The 18,677-nt window shown below is 37.2% G+C and overlaps 1 long non-coding RNA gene across 3 annotated transcripts in view; it reads left to right on the forward strand.

Moving 5' to 3' along the window:
• The window catches only part of LOC108405134 (uncharacterized), a 198,294-nt gene that overhangs the window by 170,744 nt on the left and 8,873 nt on the right, over positions 1-18,677 (forward strand). The window lies entirely within an intron of this gene.

The raw sequence follows: 18,677 nt of genomic DNA on the forward strand, positions 1-18,677 counted from the left end.
CTGAAAACTATAAGACACTTTTAATAGAAATTAAAGAGGACACTAATAAATGGAAATTCATCCCATGCTATTGGGTAGAGTCAATATTGTCAAATGGTCATCCTCCCTAAAGCAATCTACAGGTTCAATGCAATCCCTATCAAAATACAAAGAGCATTCTTCAATGAACTATAATAGTTCTAAAATTCATATGGAACCACAAAAGACCCTGAAGAGCCAAAGCAATCCTGAGAAGGATGAATAAAGCAAGGGGTGTCTCACTTCCCAACTTCAAGCTCTACTACAAAGCCACAGTAATCAAGACAATTTGGTACTGGCACAAGAACAGACCCATAGTCCATTGGAACAGAACAGAGAATCCAGATATTAACTCAAGCATATATGGTCCATTAATATATGATAATGGAGCCATGGATATACAATGGGGAAATGACAGCCTCTTCAACAACTGGTGTTGGCCAAACTGGGCAGCTATGTGTAAGAAAATGAAACTGGATTATTGTCTTACTCCATACACAAAAGTAAACTCAAAAGGATCAATGACCTGAATGTAAGTCATGAAACCATAAAACTCTTAGAAGAAATCATAGGCAAAAACTCTTGAATATAAACACGAGCAACTTTTGCATGAACATATCTCCTCAAGCAAGGGAAGCAAAAGCCAAAATGAACAAGTGGGAGAGATTAAAGATGGCAGTGTGAGAGGTGAGACAGAGACCTCCTCCTAAAACCACATATAATATGAAAATATAATTAATACAACTAATCCTGAAAGAGCAACAGAAAAGAAGGTTTTGCAAGACTGCATATACCTGGAGAAAAGAACAGACCTCATGGAACAGGGTAACATACCAAAGCCCTTCCCCCACCCCAGCTCACCAGTAGGAGGAAGGGAAATGGAGCAAGCAGGGAGTGGAGGCCTGGGACTGCTAAACACCTAGCCCTGGAGATCTGCTCTGGTAGGATGAACATACATTGCATGGTGCTCTGGTGATTAGTGGGTTTGGAAAGCTAATACAGGTGGAATACCTGGAGAGACTGAGATTCCAGCTGTTTGTGGAGAACAGGGATTCATATCTGGCTTATCTGGGCAGACATTTTGAGAGAATTCCTAAAAGAGAGAGCACTGCTAAAGGGACAAGGATTACACAGAGCTTACTGTTCAGGAAGAAGGACAGGTAGACAAAATTATCCAGGTGCACTCTACCCAGCAGGATGGGAACGTAAATGATCTTCAGATGCTCTATCCCCCTTACTGGCCACACAGCTCCAAGGCCCCCCACCATGATAGGAACCTGCTGCACCTATGACCAGCCCACAACTGGCTTGCAAACCAGCAAATGCTACCCTGGCATCAGGCCAGCCAGAGGGAAGGCCCGCCTACCGCAGCTACAAATGCAAAGCATAGAGGCTTACACCTGTGTGTTTGGCCCACTGTTTCTGGCAGTGGAGACAGGCATAGCAGCCAGGAAGCAGAAAGCAGGAAGCAGCTCTTTCCTGCCCCCAGGCACCAGCACCACTCCCCTGAGACACCCAGCATTACTCCAGGGGCTGAGCAGCTCCAGAGAGTAGAGCTTCTGGACACTAGAGGGTGCCACATAGAAATATGAAACATCAAAGGAAACTGGTTCAAAGCAAAAATATCAACAGCAGAAAGTCGAGTGAGACTGAACTAATAAATCTCCCTGAAAGAGATTTCAAAATAAAAATCATAAACATGCTCCTGGAGGTAGAGGAAAATATTCAAGAACTGAGGAATGAATTTAGGATGGAGATCCAATCATTGAGGAGCACAATGGAGGGTTTTGAAAGCAGATTAGATATGGTGGAGGAGACAATAAATGAAATAGAAATTAGAGAAGAGGGATACAAAGAAGCTGAGGCACAGAGAGAAAAAAGGGATCTCTAGAAATGAAAGAATACTGAGAGAACTTTGTGACCAATCCAAACGGAACAATATTCATATTATATGGATACTAGAAGAAGAAGAAGAGAGAAAAAGGGATAGAAAGTGTCTTTCAGGAAGTAATTGCTGAAAAATCCCCCCATCTGGGGAAAGATAGTCTCTTAGACCATGGAAATGCACAGATCTCACAACACAGGGGACCCAAGGAAGACAACACCAACATATATAATAATTAAAATGACAAAGATCAAGGATAAGAACAAACTATTAAAAGCAGCTGGAGAGAGAAATAAGATCATATACAAAGGTAAGGAGTGAACTTAGCAAATGCCCAGGGAGGGAGAGCCAGGGAGAGGCTTTTACTTAGAGATGCTGTGAGAGGACAGAGCTCCTGGCTTATGCCAGGAGGGACAAGAGAGACCATAGTTGTGTGCTATCTAGGGGTTTTATAGACAGTTGAGGATTTGGGGAAACATGAAAAAAGGCTTAACAGTGCGAACTTGTTAAGTGATCTCTGAATATTTAGAATTAACTTAACACAATGAACTTCCTACTCTGATTTCTCCCTGAGATACCAGCATTTTGGTCTGTTTACCAAAGAGAAAGTTAAGACTCTTACTTCTTGACTTGTGTATTAAAAAGCAACCTTACTTTTTTTTAAAAAAGAAGTGTGACTATGTCAAACTAAAAAGTTCTGTACTTCAAGGGACACCATCAGTAGAACAAAAAGATCCTATGATATGGGAGAATATATTCATAAATGACATATCAGATAAGGGGCTGACATCCAAAATATATAAAGAGCTCATGCTCCTCAACAACCAAAAACCAAATAATCCAATTAAAAATGGGCAGAGGATCTGAATAGACACTTCTCGAAAGAAGAAAATCAGATGGCAAACAGGCACATGAAAAGATGCTCCATATCACTAATCATCAGGGAAATGCACATTAAAACTGATGCTGGGGTTATTGTTCATGGAGTTGAAGAATGAACTTAGGAAACAGTCAAGGTAGGAGAGCCAGGGAGACTTTTATTGAGAGATACACTGGGAGGACAGACAGAGCTCCTGGTGTGAGCCAGGAGGGGACAAGAGAGCCCATGGTGGTGTGTTGTCTAGGGGTTTTATAGGCAGTTGAGGAAAAAAACTTAGGGGTGTGGACTTGTTAAGTGGTCCCTGAATATTAAAAATCAATTTAACATAAGGAATTTTCTGCCTTGATTTCTTTCTGGGATACCGGCGTCTTGGTCTGGGGGCATATCAAAAGGCTGCCTGCCCAGCTCCCAAGGCGGGCTGAGGTATTGTCTGTTTGCTAAAGAGTAAGTTAAGAATCTTACTTGTTAAACTTCCTGGGTGTTAAAATGCAATCTTATCTTTAAGGTGGAATCCTTCCTGCCTTTTACTATGTTGTATACAGCTGGGTCTGTATGCTAAATTAGTTGCCCAGTTTGCAAATCACTTCATCAGGTCTGAAGGAGGAAAGAAGCACATAGGCCTGGGCCTTTCAGCATGCTAAAGTGAATCTTACACATGATTACAAATGATTAGAATAATAAAAACATGTGCTACCTTCTTAATCTGGGGAATATTAAATGATCTCACTGAAGAATGACCCTAGAGCTTAATGATTAACACAGAGTTTTGGTAGGGGGTTTCTTTGCATGTAGTTACATTGCTCTGACTGTAAATATCCTGCCTTGATTTTTCCAGAGGCCCTCACCCTACTCTGTCCAAACTCATGGTCCCTGTCTCAAAACCACAATGAGGTATTACCTCACACTACTTAGGATGGCCAACATCCAAAAGGCAGACAACAACAAATGCTGATGAGGATGTGGAGTAATGGGAAGCCTCCTACACTTCTGGTGGGAATGTAAATTAGTTCAACCATTGTGGAAAGCAGTATGGAGGTTCCTCATAAAACTAAAAATAGAAATACCACTTGACCCTGGAATTCCACTCATAGGAATTTACCAAAAGATCCCTGATTCAAAATGACATATGCACCCCTGTTTATTGCAGCACTATTTACAATAGCCAAGATATGGAAGCAACCTAAGTGTCCATCAGTAAATAAATGGATAAAGAAGATATGGTACATTTACACAATGGAGTATTATTCAGCCATAAGAAAACAAATCCTACCATTTGCAGCAACATGGATGGAGCTAGAGAGTATTACACTCAGTGAAATAAGCCAGGTGCAGAAAGATAACTTCCAAATTATTTCATTCACTTGTGGAGTATAACAACAAAATAAAACTGAAGGAACAAAATAGCAGCAGACTCACAGACTCCAAGAAGGGACTAGCAGTTACCAAAGCGAAAGGGGATGGGGAGGGTAGGTGGGCAAGGAGGGAGAGGGTATTAGGGGATATTATGATTAGCACACATAATGTGTTGGGGGACATGGGGAAATCAGTATAGCACAGAGAAGACAAGTGGTGGCTCTATAGCATCTTACTATGCTGATGAACAGTGACTGTAATGGGGTATGTGGTGGGGACTTGATATTGGGGGTAATCTAGTAACCACAGTGTTGCGCATGTGATTCTATATTAACAATACAAAAATGAATGAATGAATGAATGAATTAATTAAATAAAGATGGTCCCAGGAAAAATTGGACTTAACTAGGGTATGGGGTAGGCAGCCACCAAAAATGAAGAGTGGTCTGTACAGAATGAAAGTGTAACAGATGTTATTAGCCATAGAGGAAGTGACACAAGGAAGCAAATAATTACAACCATAGGGAAAGTATAGTAGGTGATTCCAAAAGAGGTTCATAGAGTTCAGTAGAAGACTAAAGCAGGGAGAGGCTAGTTAGAACCCCAAGAATTTTTATTGCATTTTGGGTGTTGAAAAAAGTTATTTAACTTATGGGTATTGAAAAAATGTGGTTCAATTATATTTGGTAAATATTGATTTTTCCCTTTCCATAAAGTCTAAGGTAAATAATTGCTCTTAAGAACCTGAAGTGAATGTACTTTCCCTGACCATCATGGTGAAGATTTGGGTGTCCAGGGGAAACAAGGTTACTTAAAGAATTTTGTCTTACTAGAACTTTTTCTGCCTGGATGAGCTACATGCTTCAGTGTGACTTCAGAACACCCCTGAATAGCATAAATCCCAAATTTCTTCACTTGCTGGAAGAAAACTTAAATTCCTTAAATAGAAATAAAAATTTTCCATTTCAACATCAGAAAAAAAATTAACATATAAATCTTGTCTGAAGGAACATGTTGACTCAAATGTTTTCATTTTAATATGTAATTCATCCAAACTCATCCCATATAAATGGCTCATATTACTAACATTTCCTGTTTGACCATAAATGAAGGGAATTTTCAGAAAGAAGACTCCGGGCAACTGAAAAAAGGTAGCAGTTGTATCATGCCATGAGAAGCAGGAGGCACTGAGAAAACATATTCAAATAGTATTATCTCATTTCCATCATTTAATAACAGGATATGACACAGGAGGGAGAAAGGCATTAAGGACATACAGTGGAAAGAAAAATGCTACCAATATGAAGCAGAAAGGAGAAGTACATGGGAGAAGCTCCTGGTGCAAAAGACTTCCTTTGCAGACTTTCCAATTTTGTACAGAGCTGCACTTTCAAAGGGGAAGTAAATCTCTTCCAGGCTATTTTTCCTCATTAAACTGTGCCTACTCAGTTTATTTTTTAATTTATTTTTTCATTAATTAATTAATTACTTTTTTATTATGGTATCATTGATATAAAATATTATGCTCAGGTTTCACATGAATAGCGCTGTGCTTATTACATTCCACCTACTATCAAGTCCCCACCACATACCCCATTATAGTCACTGTCCATCAACATAGTAACATGCTATAGAGTCACTACTTCTCTTTGGTGTGCTATAGTTCCATCCCTGTGACACCCTATATTATGTGCACTAATCATAATGCCCCTTATTCCTCCCTTCTCACCCACCCTCCCCATTCCCTTTCCCTTTGGTAACTGTTAGTCCATTCTTGGGTTCTGTGAGTTCTGTTTTGTTCCTTCAGTTTTTGCTTTGTTGTTATACTCCACAGATGAGTGAAATCATTTGGTACTTGTCTTTCTCCACCTGGCTTATTTCACTGAGCGTAATACCCTCTAGCTCCATCCATGTTGTTGCAAATGATAGGATTTCCAACATGTTGCAAATATTTTCTTCTTATGGCTGAATAATATTCCATTGTGTATATGTACCACATCTTTATCCATTCATCTACTGATGGACACTTAGGTTGCTTCCATTACTTGGCTATCGTAAATAGTACTGCAATAAAAATAGGCATGCATATGTCTTTTTGAATCTGTGATCCTGTTTTCTTTGGTTAAATTCCTAGGAGTGGAATTCCTGGGTCAAATGGCATTTCTATTTTTAGTTTTTTTGTGAAACCTCCATATTATTTTTCACAGCGGTTGAACTAATTTACATTCCCACCAGCAGTGTAGGAGCTTTCTCCACATCTTCACCAGCATTTGTTGTTGCTTGTCTTTAGCATGTTGGCCATCATAGCTGGTTGGCCATAATATCTCATTATGGTTTTAATTTGCATTTCTCTGATGATTAGCGATGCAAACCATCTTTACATGCCTGTTGGCCATCTGAATTTCTTCTTTGGAGAAGTGTCTGTTCTGATCCTCTGCCCATTTTTTAATCAGGTTATTTGGTTTTTGGTTGTTGAGAAGTGTGAGCTCTTTATGTATTTTGGATGTCAACCCCTTATCAGATATGTCATTTGTGAATATGTTGTCCAATACTATAGAATGCCTTTTTGTTCTACTGATGGTGCCTTTGCTGTACAAAATCTTTTTAGTTGGATATAGTCCCACTTGGCCATTTTTGCTTGTTTCCCTTGCTTGAGGAGATATGTTCATGCAAAAGTTGCTCATGTTTATACTCAAGGGATTTTCGCCTGTGTTTTCTTCTAAGAGTTTTATGGTTTCATGACTTCCATGCAGGTCTTTGATCCATTTTGAGTTTACTTTTGCATATGGATTTAGACAGTAATCCAGTTTCATTTTCTTACACATAGCTGCCCAGTTTGGCCAACACCAGTTGTTGAAGAGGCTGTCATTTCCCCATTGTATATCCATGGCTCCATTATCATATATTAATGGACCATATATGCTTGAGTTAATATCTGGATTCTCTGTTCTGTTCTAATGGACTATGGGTCTGTTCTTGTGCCAGTACCAAATTGTCTTGATTACTGTGGCTTTGTAGTAGTGCTTGAAGTTGGGAAGTGAGACACCCCTTGCTTTATTCATCCTTCTCAGGATTGCTTTGGCTCTTCAGGGTCTTTTGTGGTTCCATATGAATTTTAGAACTATTATAGTTCATTGAAGAATGCTCTTTGTATTTTGATAGGGATTGCATTGAACCTGTAGATTGCTTTAGGGAGGATGACCATTTGACAATATTGACTCTACCCAATAGCATGGGATGAATTTCCATTTATTAGTGTCCTCTTTAATTTCTATTAAAAGTGTCTTATAGTTTTCAGGGTATAGGTCTCTCACTTTCTTGGTTAGGCTTATTCCTAGGTATTTTATTCTTTTAGATGTAAGTGTGAATGGAATTGCCTTCCTGATTTCTCTTTCTGCTAGTTCATCGTTAGTGTATAAGAATGCAACAGATTTCTGTGTATTAATTTTGGATCCTACAACTTTGCTGAGTTCAGATATTAGTTCTAGTAGTTTTGGAGTGGATTCTTTGTTTTCTTTATGTATAATATCATGTCATTTGCAAACATGACAGATTAACTTCTTCCTTACCAATCTGGATGCCTTTTATTTCTTTGTGTTGTCTGATTGCCATGGCTAGGACCTCCTGTATTATGTAGAGTAAAAGCAGGGAGAATGGACATCCTTGTTTTATTCCTGATCTTAGAGGAAAAGCTTTCAGCTTTTCACTGCTAAGTATGATGTTTGCTGTGGATTTGTCATATATGGCCTTTATTATGTTGAGGTACTTGCCCTCTATACCCATTTTGTTGAGAGTTTTTATCATGAATGGATGTTGAATTTTGTCAAATGCTTTTTCAGCATCTATGAAGATGATCATGTGATTTTTGTCCTCCTTTTTATTGACATAGTGGATGATGTTGGTGGATTTTCATATGTTGTACCATCCTTGCATCCCTTGGATGAATCCCACTCGATCATGGTGTGTGATCCTCTTGATGTATTTTTGAATTCAGTTTGCTAATATTTTGTTGAGTATTTTTGCACCTATGTTCATCAGGGATATTGGTCTATAGTTTTCTTTTTTCGTGGTTCCTTTGCCTGGTTTTGTTTTATTAGAGTTTTGCTGGCTTCATAGAAAGAGTTTGGAAGTATTCCCTCCTCTCCTATTTTTTAGAAAACTTTAAGGAGAATGGGCATTATGTCTTCTTAAAATGTTTGATAAAATGCAGCAGTGAATCCATCTTATTCTGGGGGTTTTGTTCTTGGGTAGTTTTTCAATTACCAATTCAATTTTGTTGCTGGTAATTGTTCACTTTAGATTTTCTGTGTCTTCCTGGATCAGTCTTAGAGGTTGCATTTTTCTAGAAAGTTGTCCATTTCTTCTAAGTTATCCAGTTTGCTAGCATATAATATTTCATAGTATTCTCTAATAATTCTTTGTATTTTTGTCATGTCAGTAGTGATTTTTCCTTTCTCATTTTAATTCAGTTTATGTTTGTATATTCTCTTTCTTTCTTGCTGGGGGTTTATCTCTTTTGTTTACTTTCTTGGAGAAGTAGCTCTTGGTTTCATTAATTCTTTCTATTGTTTTATTCTTCTAAATTTTAGTTATTTCTCTGATCTTTATTATGTCCCTCCTTCTACTGACTTTGGCCTCATTTGTTCTTCCTTTTCCACCTTCAATAATTGTGAATTTAGACTAGTCTTTTGGGATTGTTCTTCCTTATTTAAATAGTCCTGAATTTCTATGTACTTTTCACTTTAACTGCCTTTGCTGTGTACCACAGAAGTTGAAGTGTTGAGCTGTTGTTTTCATTTGTCTCCATATATTGCTTGATGTCTATTTGTCTTTGGTCATTGATCTATTGATTACTTACGACCATGTTGTTAACCCTCGATGTGTTTGTGAAGACAAATTATTTGTTTTCTTTGTACACTTTATTTCTAGTTTCATACCTTTGGGATCTGAGAAGTTGGTTCATATACTTTCAATCTTTTTGAATTTTCTTAAGCCCTTTTTGTGGCCTAGTATGTGATCTATTCTGCAAAATGTTCCATGTGCACCTGAGAAGAATATGTGTCCTGCTGCTTTTGGGTGGAATGTTCTATAGATGTCTATTAGGTCCATCTGTTCTAATGTGTTGTTCAGTGCCTATGTGTCCTTACTTATTTTCTGTCTGGTTGATCTGTCCTTTGGAATGAGTGATGTGTTGAAGTCTCCTGAAGTGAAAACCCTGCATTATAGTTCCCCCTTTAATTCTGTTAGTATTTGTTGTACATATTTTTGTGCTCCTATGATGCACAGCCTGATTAGAAGTCTGATGACAGCCTGATGGATTTTCCTTCATAGGTGATCTTTTTTCTCTCTCTGGCTGTTTTCAATATTCTGTCCTTGTATCTTTGCCATTTTTATGTTTATAATTGTTATATCCTCTTGTTCAACTGACCCTTTATCATTATGTAACGTCCTTCTTTGTCTCTTATTACTTCCTTTGTTTTGAGGTCTATTTTATCTTGTCCAAGTATTGAAACTCCTGCTTTTTTCTCCCTATTGTTTGTATGGAATATCATTTTCCATCCCTTCACTTTTAGTCTGTGTATGTCTTTGTGTTTGAAGTGAGTCTCTTGTAGGCAGCATATAGAAGGGTCTTGCTTTTTTATCCATTCTGTGACTCTGTCTTTTGATTTTTCCATTCACTCCATTTACATTTAGGGTGATTATTGATAGATATGTACTTATTGCCATTGCAGACTTTGGATTCGTGATTACCAAAGGTTCAAGGGCCGCATATTTACTATCCAGCAGTCAAACTTAACTCACTTATTATGCTATTATTATAAACACACTCTAAAGACTCTTTTTTTTTTCTCCCTTCTTTTTCTTCCTTCTCCACTTTCTATATGTTAGGTGTCATATTCTGTACTCTTTGTATATCCCTTGACTGACTTCTGTGGGTATCTAATTTAATTTTGCATTTGGATAGTATTTAATTGGTCTAATTCCTTTACTGTGGTTTTATTTTCTCTGGTAACAGCTATTTAGCCTTAGGTACACTTCCATCTACAGCAGGCCCTTTAAAATACACTGTAGAGATGTTTTGTGAGAGGTTAATTTCCTCAATTTTTGCTTATCTGGGAAGTGTTTAATCTCTCCTTCAAATTTAAATGATAATCCTGTTGGGTAGAGCATTCTTGTTTCAAAGCCCTTCTGCTTCATTGAATTAATTATATCATGTCATTCCCTTCTGGCCTGTAAGGTTTCTGATTAGAAGTCTGATGACAGCCTGATGGGTTTTCCTTCATAGGTGATCTTTTTTCTCTCTCTGGCTGCTTTTAATATTCTGTCCTTGTATCTTTGCCATTTTTATTATTATATGTTTTGGTGTTGTCTTTCTTGGGTCCTTTGTGTTGGGAGATCTGCGCACTTCCATGGACTGAGAAATTATTTCCTTCCCCAGACTGGGGAGGTTTTCAGCAATGATTTCTTCAAAGACACTTTCTGCCCCTTTTTTTCTCTCTTCTTCTGGTGCCTCTGTAATGTGAATATTGTTTTATTTGGATTGGTCACACAATTCTCTTAATAGTCTTTCATTCTTGGAGATCCTTTTTTCTTCTCCCTCAGCTTCTTTGTATTCCTGTGCTCTAATTTCTGTTCCATTTACTGTCTCCTGTACCTCATCTAATCTGCTTTAAAATCCCTCCATGGTTTGTTTCATTTTAGTTACTGTATTTTTAAGGTGTCTATCTCCCTCCTGAATTCATCCCTTAGCTCTTGAATGTTTTTCTCTAGCTCCATTAGCATCCTTATGACTTTTATTTTGAATTCTTTTTTCAGGAAGATTGGTGACTTCTGTCTCACAGAGGCCTCTTTCTGGTGTTTGAGGGATTTTGGATTGAACAAGGTTCTTCTGCCTTTTCATATGGAGCAATGGGAGTGATCTCAGGCAAGTGGTGTGCATGTCTGCCAGGAGTACAAAGTCTTTTCCTGCTTTCCAGTTGCAGTGCCTGTCTCTGCTGTCTGGGCTGGTTAGTCATAATCAGGGAGCAGCCTCTGGGTTAATCCCCTAAACTGCTGTGGGAGGAGTGGCCCTCAGGAAGGCCTAGGATGATGGTAGCATTCAGAGAGGCACAGGTATCTGTTGGTGGGAAAAGCCCTTTTGGGCTTCTCGGTTGCAGTGCCTGCCTCTGCTGTCAGGGCCAGTTGGCCACATGCAGGGAAAAGCCTCTGCATTAAGCTGTGTATTTGCTGTAGGCAGGGATGCCTTCAGGCTGGTCTGCAGCAATGGTGCAGAAAGCAGTTTTGTGTGCAGGTGCCAGCAGGGTAGAAGAAGCAACAGGCTGCTTATCATGGTGAGGGAACTCAGAGCTCCATTGCCAGCCATGGGTTTGGAGCTCCTGAAACTCCTGAAATTCCCAGCCTGCTGTGTTGAGTGTGCTGGGACAATTTTGTCCACCTGTTCCTTCTCCTAAATCTTTGCTTCTTTAGCAGCTCTCTCACTGCTGAGAAGTCTTTTAAAGTGCCTGCTTTTCTTTTTTCCCAGGTCATCTGGTTGTGGGATCCTGTTCGCAGTCTTAGTCTCTGACTTCGGTTTTCAGCCCCTCTAATCTCCAGAGCACCATGCAATGTGGGTCTGTGCTCCTGGAGTAGATTTCTAGGGCTTGATATTTAGCAGTCCTGGGCTTTTACCCCTTCCCCACTCTTATTCTCTTCCTCCCACCTGTGATCTCAGGTAGGGTGGAGTTCTCAGGTCCTGCTGGGTCTTGGCTTTTTTACTTTATCATTTTCCATGAGATGTTCACTTCTCCCAGATGTACACCGGCTGGTGCACTCTTAGTTCAGGTCACTCTTTTAGGAATAGTTGTATTTGCTATATTTTCAAAACATATGTGGTTTTGTGAGATTTCTGCCTCAGTTCTCACACTGCCATCTTTTTTCCTCTCTTCTACCTACTCAGTTTAATGTAAGCATTTCCATCTATCAGCATTGCTTTTAAAATTTATCCCATTTTGTAAATATGCGTACATTTAATACAGGAATTTTTTTGTCTGAAATCATATATTACTTTGGTTCCATCTTAGTATGAGTTACCACTTCAGCATAAGAGCACATAAAATCATTATGTTCTGGCATTTACTCCTTGTCCGAGTTCTGTTAACTACATTTATAATGTAAAGCTCCAACTTGTATTAATGTCACTCAGTTTACATGTTTATTGTCAATTTACAAGCATGCTTACTTAAATGAGTACTTTCTCAATTGCCGGGAAAATTACTGACTGTAAACAATAAAAATCTTTTTGAATTTCCAAGGTTTAGTTATTTAATGATCATTTACTGAGGACTTACACATTTGGTGCTTTGGTCTATATAAGCATTCAAAATAAGTATAAGTCACCCTTACAAACCACATGAGATGTACAACTTGAGGAGAAGATAAAGCCTTGAAACATGAATGAACAATAATGTAATTCAGCTAATCAAATGCTCAAAAGTGCTGTATAAAGAAAATCCTACCCTCCACATACACAGTATACTCAGTATTCACACCTACAACTTTGATCCATTAAAAACGGTTACAGTCCCCAAAATGCAATGGCACATATGTCCTTATAATGTTTGCACATGGGGTTCTTGTTCATCTCTTCCAGTTTTGTCATCTAGCCATATTTATCCTTCAAAACCCAGCTGTGTCACTTTGTCCTGAAAGCCTTCTCTGGGAGATAGAATAGTTTGAGTAGTTCCAGGTCCCTCTGCAGACACTGCCTTGTATATATTATGTGTACTTTATTCTGTGCAGGAAGTATTGTACATTTTCCTCTGGAATAGGGAAGAAATACATAGGTAAATATAAACATTTGTGAGGAGTGTGATAAAATAATGGAGTTAACAATGAGTGGCCTTAATTTTCTCAGGGTAGAACAGAGCTATTTCATTTATTTAAGGGAAGGAGATATAGATCTTTTTATATACAGGGAACTTTTCTAGAAGCTATTAACACATTTAACCATTACAATAATCTTATGATTCATATTATCCATGTAACTATATTATTAATAACTATTATTATCATCCCATTTTATAGATGAGGTATTTCAGACAGAGGGAGTTTATGCAACATGCTCAAGGTCACTGAGTTAGTGAACTCTAGAACCAGGTTGCAAACTCAGGCAACACCCCTCCAGAGACCTGCACCTAATGACCTGAAAAATACAATAAAGGCTTAGAATTGCTGTTGTGGGATTATAAAAGAAAAGTGATTTAAGCCTCATAAAATAATTTAATGGCCTGAAAGATTATTTAATGGCTTTGCAGATTATTAAAATTTAATGAGTTTAGGTTTTATGTGACCGAGATCATAAGCAAACAGTGACAGACTTCATATGGCTTTTTGAATTTCTTGATTCCCTAAGTGTAGTATCAGATGATACATATGTCTGGAGATCAACTAATAGGGATTAGATATGGGTGAGAAAAGTAGAGTGATGAGATGGAAGGATGGTATGAGTGTGGCTAGGTAAGGGCATGAGCAGAGCTGAGTGGGCAGAGTGAGGACTGACTGTAGCTAGGAAGTTTCACATGGCAGACTGAACACTCTTGTTTATCTCTGCTTCCTACCCAAAACCACTCCAGGGAATAAAAAGATATGACCCTACAAGGACCAAAAGGAGACACAGCAGAAAAAGAGATGTGAAGAATTTTGAAAGATGAAATATTCCTAGAGGGTGGAACTGAGTTAGCAGAGACAGACAAAGCTGAACTTAAATCCTAAGGAGGTGGAGGAAGCCAAACAGGAGTAAACGCATTCTTCCTGCTGGATCCCCTAATCAAGAAAATGAAGGAGACACCAATTAAGTCTGATATGGTTTAGATGATGGGATTGTGAGTGTTTCAAAATTTATATAATGATCAATTATTACTTTCCTTAAAGAAAAAGAAATTTTCTGAAACAAGATTTCAAATATGGGTCAGTGCTAGATGATGGCAAAATCCAGACAGTACTAAGGGATCAAGCTATGACATAGAGACAGAGTCCCTTAAACCTGAACACATTCAGGCTATATATCACATTATTAACATATATACTGAAATTAAATAAGATGATGATAAATCTTGTGAGCAATAAGCCAGGGAGATGGAGAATGGGAAGGAGATTGAGATCTGAAGCGAGCTGTGGAAAGCACAAGCCCATGAGCCATTGCTTGTTACTATCTCTGAGGCTTTCTGCATCTTCAATAATGAAAATTCACTATTTAACAAAAGAAACAACTGACATTCCTAAACCATGTAGAGATCTAGCCTGCATAGGTGTCTTCTTGGTATCTTCAGCAGTTCCTGAGTGAGACTCCAAACAAGCACCTATCAAATTTTTGAGCATTCACCGAAAACAAAGAGCCCAAAATGCACTATCAGACTCTCTGTATGCACCTCAGGCTCACTCTTAAGGTTGCCTTTCCAGGGAAGGAATTCTGATATCACAGTTTCATTCCTGTGCTTAATCCTTATGAGGAAAATCAAAGTGCACAGGAAGGTGAAACAACAAATTGCTAGGTATGCTGAGTGAATCATGAATATTTATACAAGGAGCTGCAAGACTCTCAATTAAAAAAGAATCATGTTTTCACTTGACAATGCATCTGTGAACCTTCATCATCTCAGTAATTCAAGAAGAAATACCCACCTTCTAAACCTAAATTTCAAGGACTTCATCACCTTGCTTCATCTTAATTCACTCAGTTTTTTCATGTTCTCACTCTTTCCACAGACACTTTCCAAACTTCAACTTTCACCAGGGGCACCTCCTTCTTGGACCTACAATGGCTTATTTCCCTTTCCCTTCCGGGCTTTTAGTGTAAGCCATCTTCTATGTGTGTAACTGATGTTGTGACCTAGTCCAGTTAATAGGAATATATAGCAATATACTGTTTTCAGCATCATGCTAGACACTGAAAGTATGATTAGAATGTTAATAATTCAGACAATGATAAACAAAGGAATGGAGAAACAAAGAGAAATAAAAATATTCAAAAGTAAAAATGAATTTCACCCCATTTTATTAGGGAATTAACTAAAATATTTGCTCTCTATGACAGTTACTGAATAAGTACGATATGAACACAAATGACATTAACTCCATGTACCTTAGCAAATATGTATAAAGTTTCCTTTATACATATTTTCCTTCAGATATCTATATTTAGTTTGACCCCAGAATGTACCTTTATTTACATTATGAAATATATGTGTGTTAGGATGGATCTAATTGGGTTATTAGAACATTCCTGCTTAAAATGTAGCTATCTAGTAGAAATCTTTACTTTCCCTTTTTTACATCCTTAAATAAGCAAGTTTGTTATTCTGTTATATTATGTTTCTTCATCTACTGAATATAGTCACCTGTTAATATTTTGAACTTACTTTGACAAATTGTTTTGTCTTACTCTTTCCCCAAGTTGGTATTGATGATTTATGTAATTTTTATATTCACTTGATCTATTGACCATGGATATGAGGAGGACCGAAGCCAAATTTTTAGAATCCAAATTCAACTTTCAGTCATAATGGTAATGCTGAAAGGTATTTTTCTAAAAATGTATGCAAAGCCTTGTTAAAGAATGTTATGGGATGTTTGCACAACTATGTGAAGTTGCCAAAATTGTTGGATTTTTTTTTAACAATTGGCTTTAAGCCAGGTGAAACAGATCCTCAGCTTAGGTCCTATGGATCAATGAGCATCATGGTATCTATAAAATAGATGAAGATTCTGTGAGTTAATCAAACTCTTCTGCATCTTCAATTTATGCAATTTACGCATCTTCCCTCTGTTACCCTACAGCTTTGTTTCATGTCTTTGTCTAATTTCTCTTAGTATATGAATGCAAGACATTGCAATAAGGTAGAATCTTATTAATAAAATACTTGATAAATAACTCCCCTTAATTATAGCCCTGAGTGTAAAACAACAAAACACCCAGAAGGACTAATAAGAAAAAGTAAAGAAAATGTGTACAAGGTGAGAAAGTTAAGGGGCAATTTCATTTAAGGAAGTATTAAAGGGCACAGAGAACAGGATTAAGCATGCAGAACAGGGTTAAGGAGCATCTGGAAGTGAATAGCAACAATTCAGTTTCTATTGTTGACTGAAGGAATGAAGTGATATCACTTAAGGGAGCCTTGAAAATGAGAATGGTCAGTTTTTCCTGGGAACTGCATTTTTTCTTTGGTTGACTGGCTAAGTCAGGAATGTGCATATATGCATGTCACAAATACTCAAAGCTGTACTATTGTTTTCCAATATTATTTAAAAAATCTCACTTGTTAAATCTAGACTTGTTTGGGGGACTAGTAATCCCTTGCAGTCTTCAGACATGCTACTATTTGCTCTGCCACTGTGAGTGATGCATGTCAGAGGCTCAAAATACTTCATAAATATGTATACATTGGGGAGAACTTTCTGTAACAATTAGAATACTCTTGGAGAGCTAGAAGCCTCTTAATTCTTCCTTGAGGTTACTCTTTGGCTATTCCAAGTTCAACAGTTTTAACAAAGTTAAAAATTGAATTCCTGCATTAGATTCACCCATCTGTTTTTACTGTCTCTGTTCTTTATGTATTAAGTATTCTGAAGGTTCATCATATTCTCCCTTTTATCATAGTTATCTTTCACTACAGGAAATGGGCCTGTGTTCTTCTATATTCAGAGATTGGTGTATTTTTTAACTTTTTATTTTGAAATAATTAAGGTTCAGTAGAGGTCATAAAAATAGTAGTCTTATGCGCCCTTCACCCAGCTTCCCCAAACAGTGACCTTTTATATAGGTGTAGTACAATATCAAAACTAGGAAATTGACATTAGTACATGCCCTGTTAACTATGAATCTTATTCAGCTTTTACCATTTTTTAAAAATTGCAATCATTCTGTGTGTGTTTGTGTATAGTTCTATGCAATGTTATTCCATGTATATATGCATGTAATCACAACAATCAAGATACAGAATTATTCTATCACCACAAAAGAACTCCCTCATGTCACCTCTTTGTATTCTTATGCTCCCACTCCAAGTTCCTGTCTCCAGCAACCACTAATATATTCTCCATCTCTATGGTTCTGGTTAATGATATTGAATATTTTTCATGTGCCTACTTGCCACCATATTATCCCTTTAATGAAATAGACATTCATGGATATTGCCCATTTTATAAGATTATGTGGGGTTTTTTTGTAGGTTTTTTGTTTTTTTGTTTTTTTTTACTGTTGAGTTTTGACAGTTCTTTATACAGTCTAGTCTAGGTATATAAAATATGTTGGATCTGTAGTTAGCAAATACTTCTCTCCAGATTTATAGTTTGTCTTTTTCATCCTCTTAACAGTCTTTCATAGTGCAAAAAAATTTTTGATGGAGCCCAACTTATTGATTATTTTCTCTTATGGATCATGTATTTGATTTCATATCTAGGAATTCATTGCCCTCAATCCCAAAGATGTTCTCCTATGTTTTCATCATAGTTATGTTTTACATGTAAACCAAGAATCCTTTTGGAATTAATGTTTATATACAGTATGAAGTTTAGGTTAAGATTCATATTTTTGTCTACATATGTCCAATTGTTCCAGTACCATTTATTGAAAAGACTACCTTTCCTCCACTGAAGTGCTTTTGAACCTTCATTGAAAAATCAATTATCATACCAAAAAAGCTTTCTTCTAGTTTTAGTTTTGAAGTTTTGTTACTGGTTTAGGATTTTTATGTCTTTCTAAGATGCTGACTCATTTGTCTTAATGGAATGCTTTTTTCTATCTCTGGTAATTCTCCTTGTTTTGAAGTCTTCCTTGTTTGATATTGGTACAGCCACATCAGCTGACTCAAGCTTACTGTTTACATGATATATGTATTTTTCATCATTTTGATTTTCATGTCTATGTCATTATTTTGAATTAAATATATTATAGAGAGCACATACTTGGAAGTTGATAACTTTTATATCCAGTCTGTCATTGTTTACTTTTTTATCAGTGTCTAACCTATTACATTTAATATATGTATTGATATGTTTGGGCTTACCATATTGCTATTTATTTTCTATCATTTCCATCTGCTTTTTGTTCCTTTTCCCTATTTACAAACTATTTTATTTTCTCTAATGACATGTTAGCTATATTTCTTTGTATAATTTTTTAAAATTGTTCTATGGATAACAATATCTGTTTTTGTCTTATGGTCTACTTAGACTTAATAGTGTGATACTAAAAATTTTTATGATAGAAAAATTGCACTAAACTCCCCTATATTGTGTGCTATTTATTTTAACTTCTCACATATGCATATCACAATATAATATTATATTTTATTTAAATAATCACTCATCTTTCAAAGAAAGCTACCTATTGCTGAGGCTAAGTCCCTGGTGAGTGAAGTTGAGATGTGGGACCCCTTTCTTCTACTAGGTTTCACCACAGCTGAATGGAGGCTCTACAATGGACACAGCATCCTGAATATATTGGAGCTCTGATTATCCTTGCTTTATTCATGTAGTGGTGATTCCATATCAAGAGAGGCAAGC

Source organism: Manis javanica, chromosome 1 (genome assembly GCF_040802235.1).
Source record: "Manis javanica isolate MJ-LG chromosome 1, MJ_LKY, whole genome shotgun sequence".
In the NCBI taxonomy this organism is placed as follows: domain Eukaryota; kingdom Metazoa; phylum Chordata; class Mammalia; order Pholidota; family Manidae; genus Manis; species Manis javanica.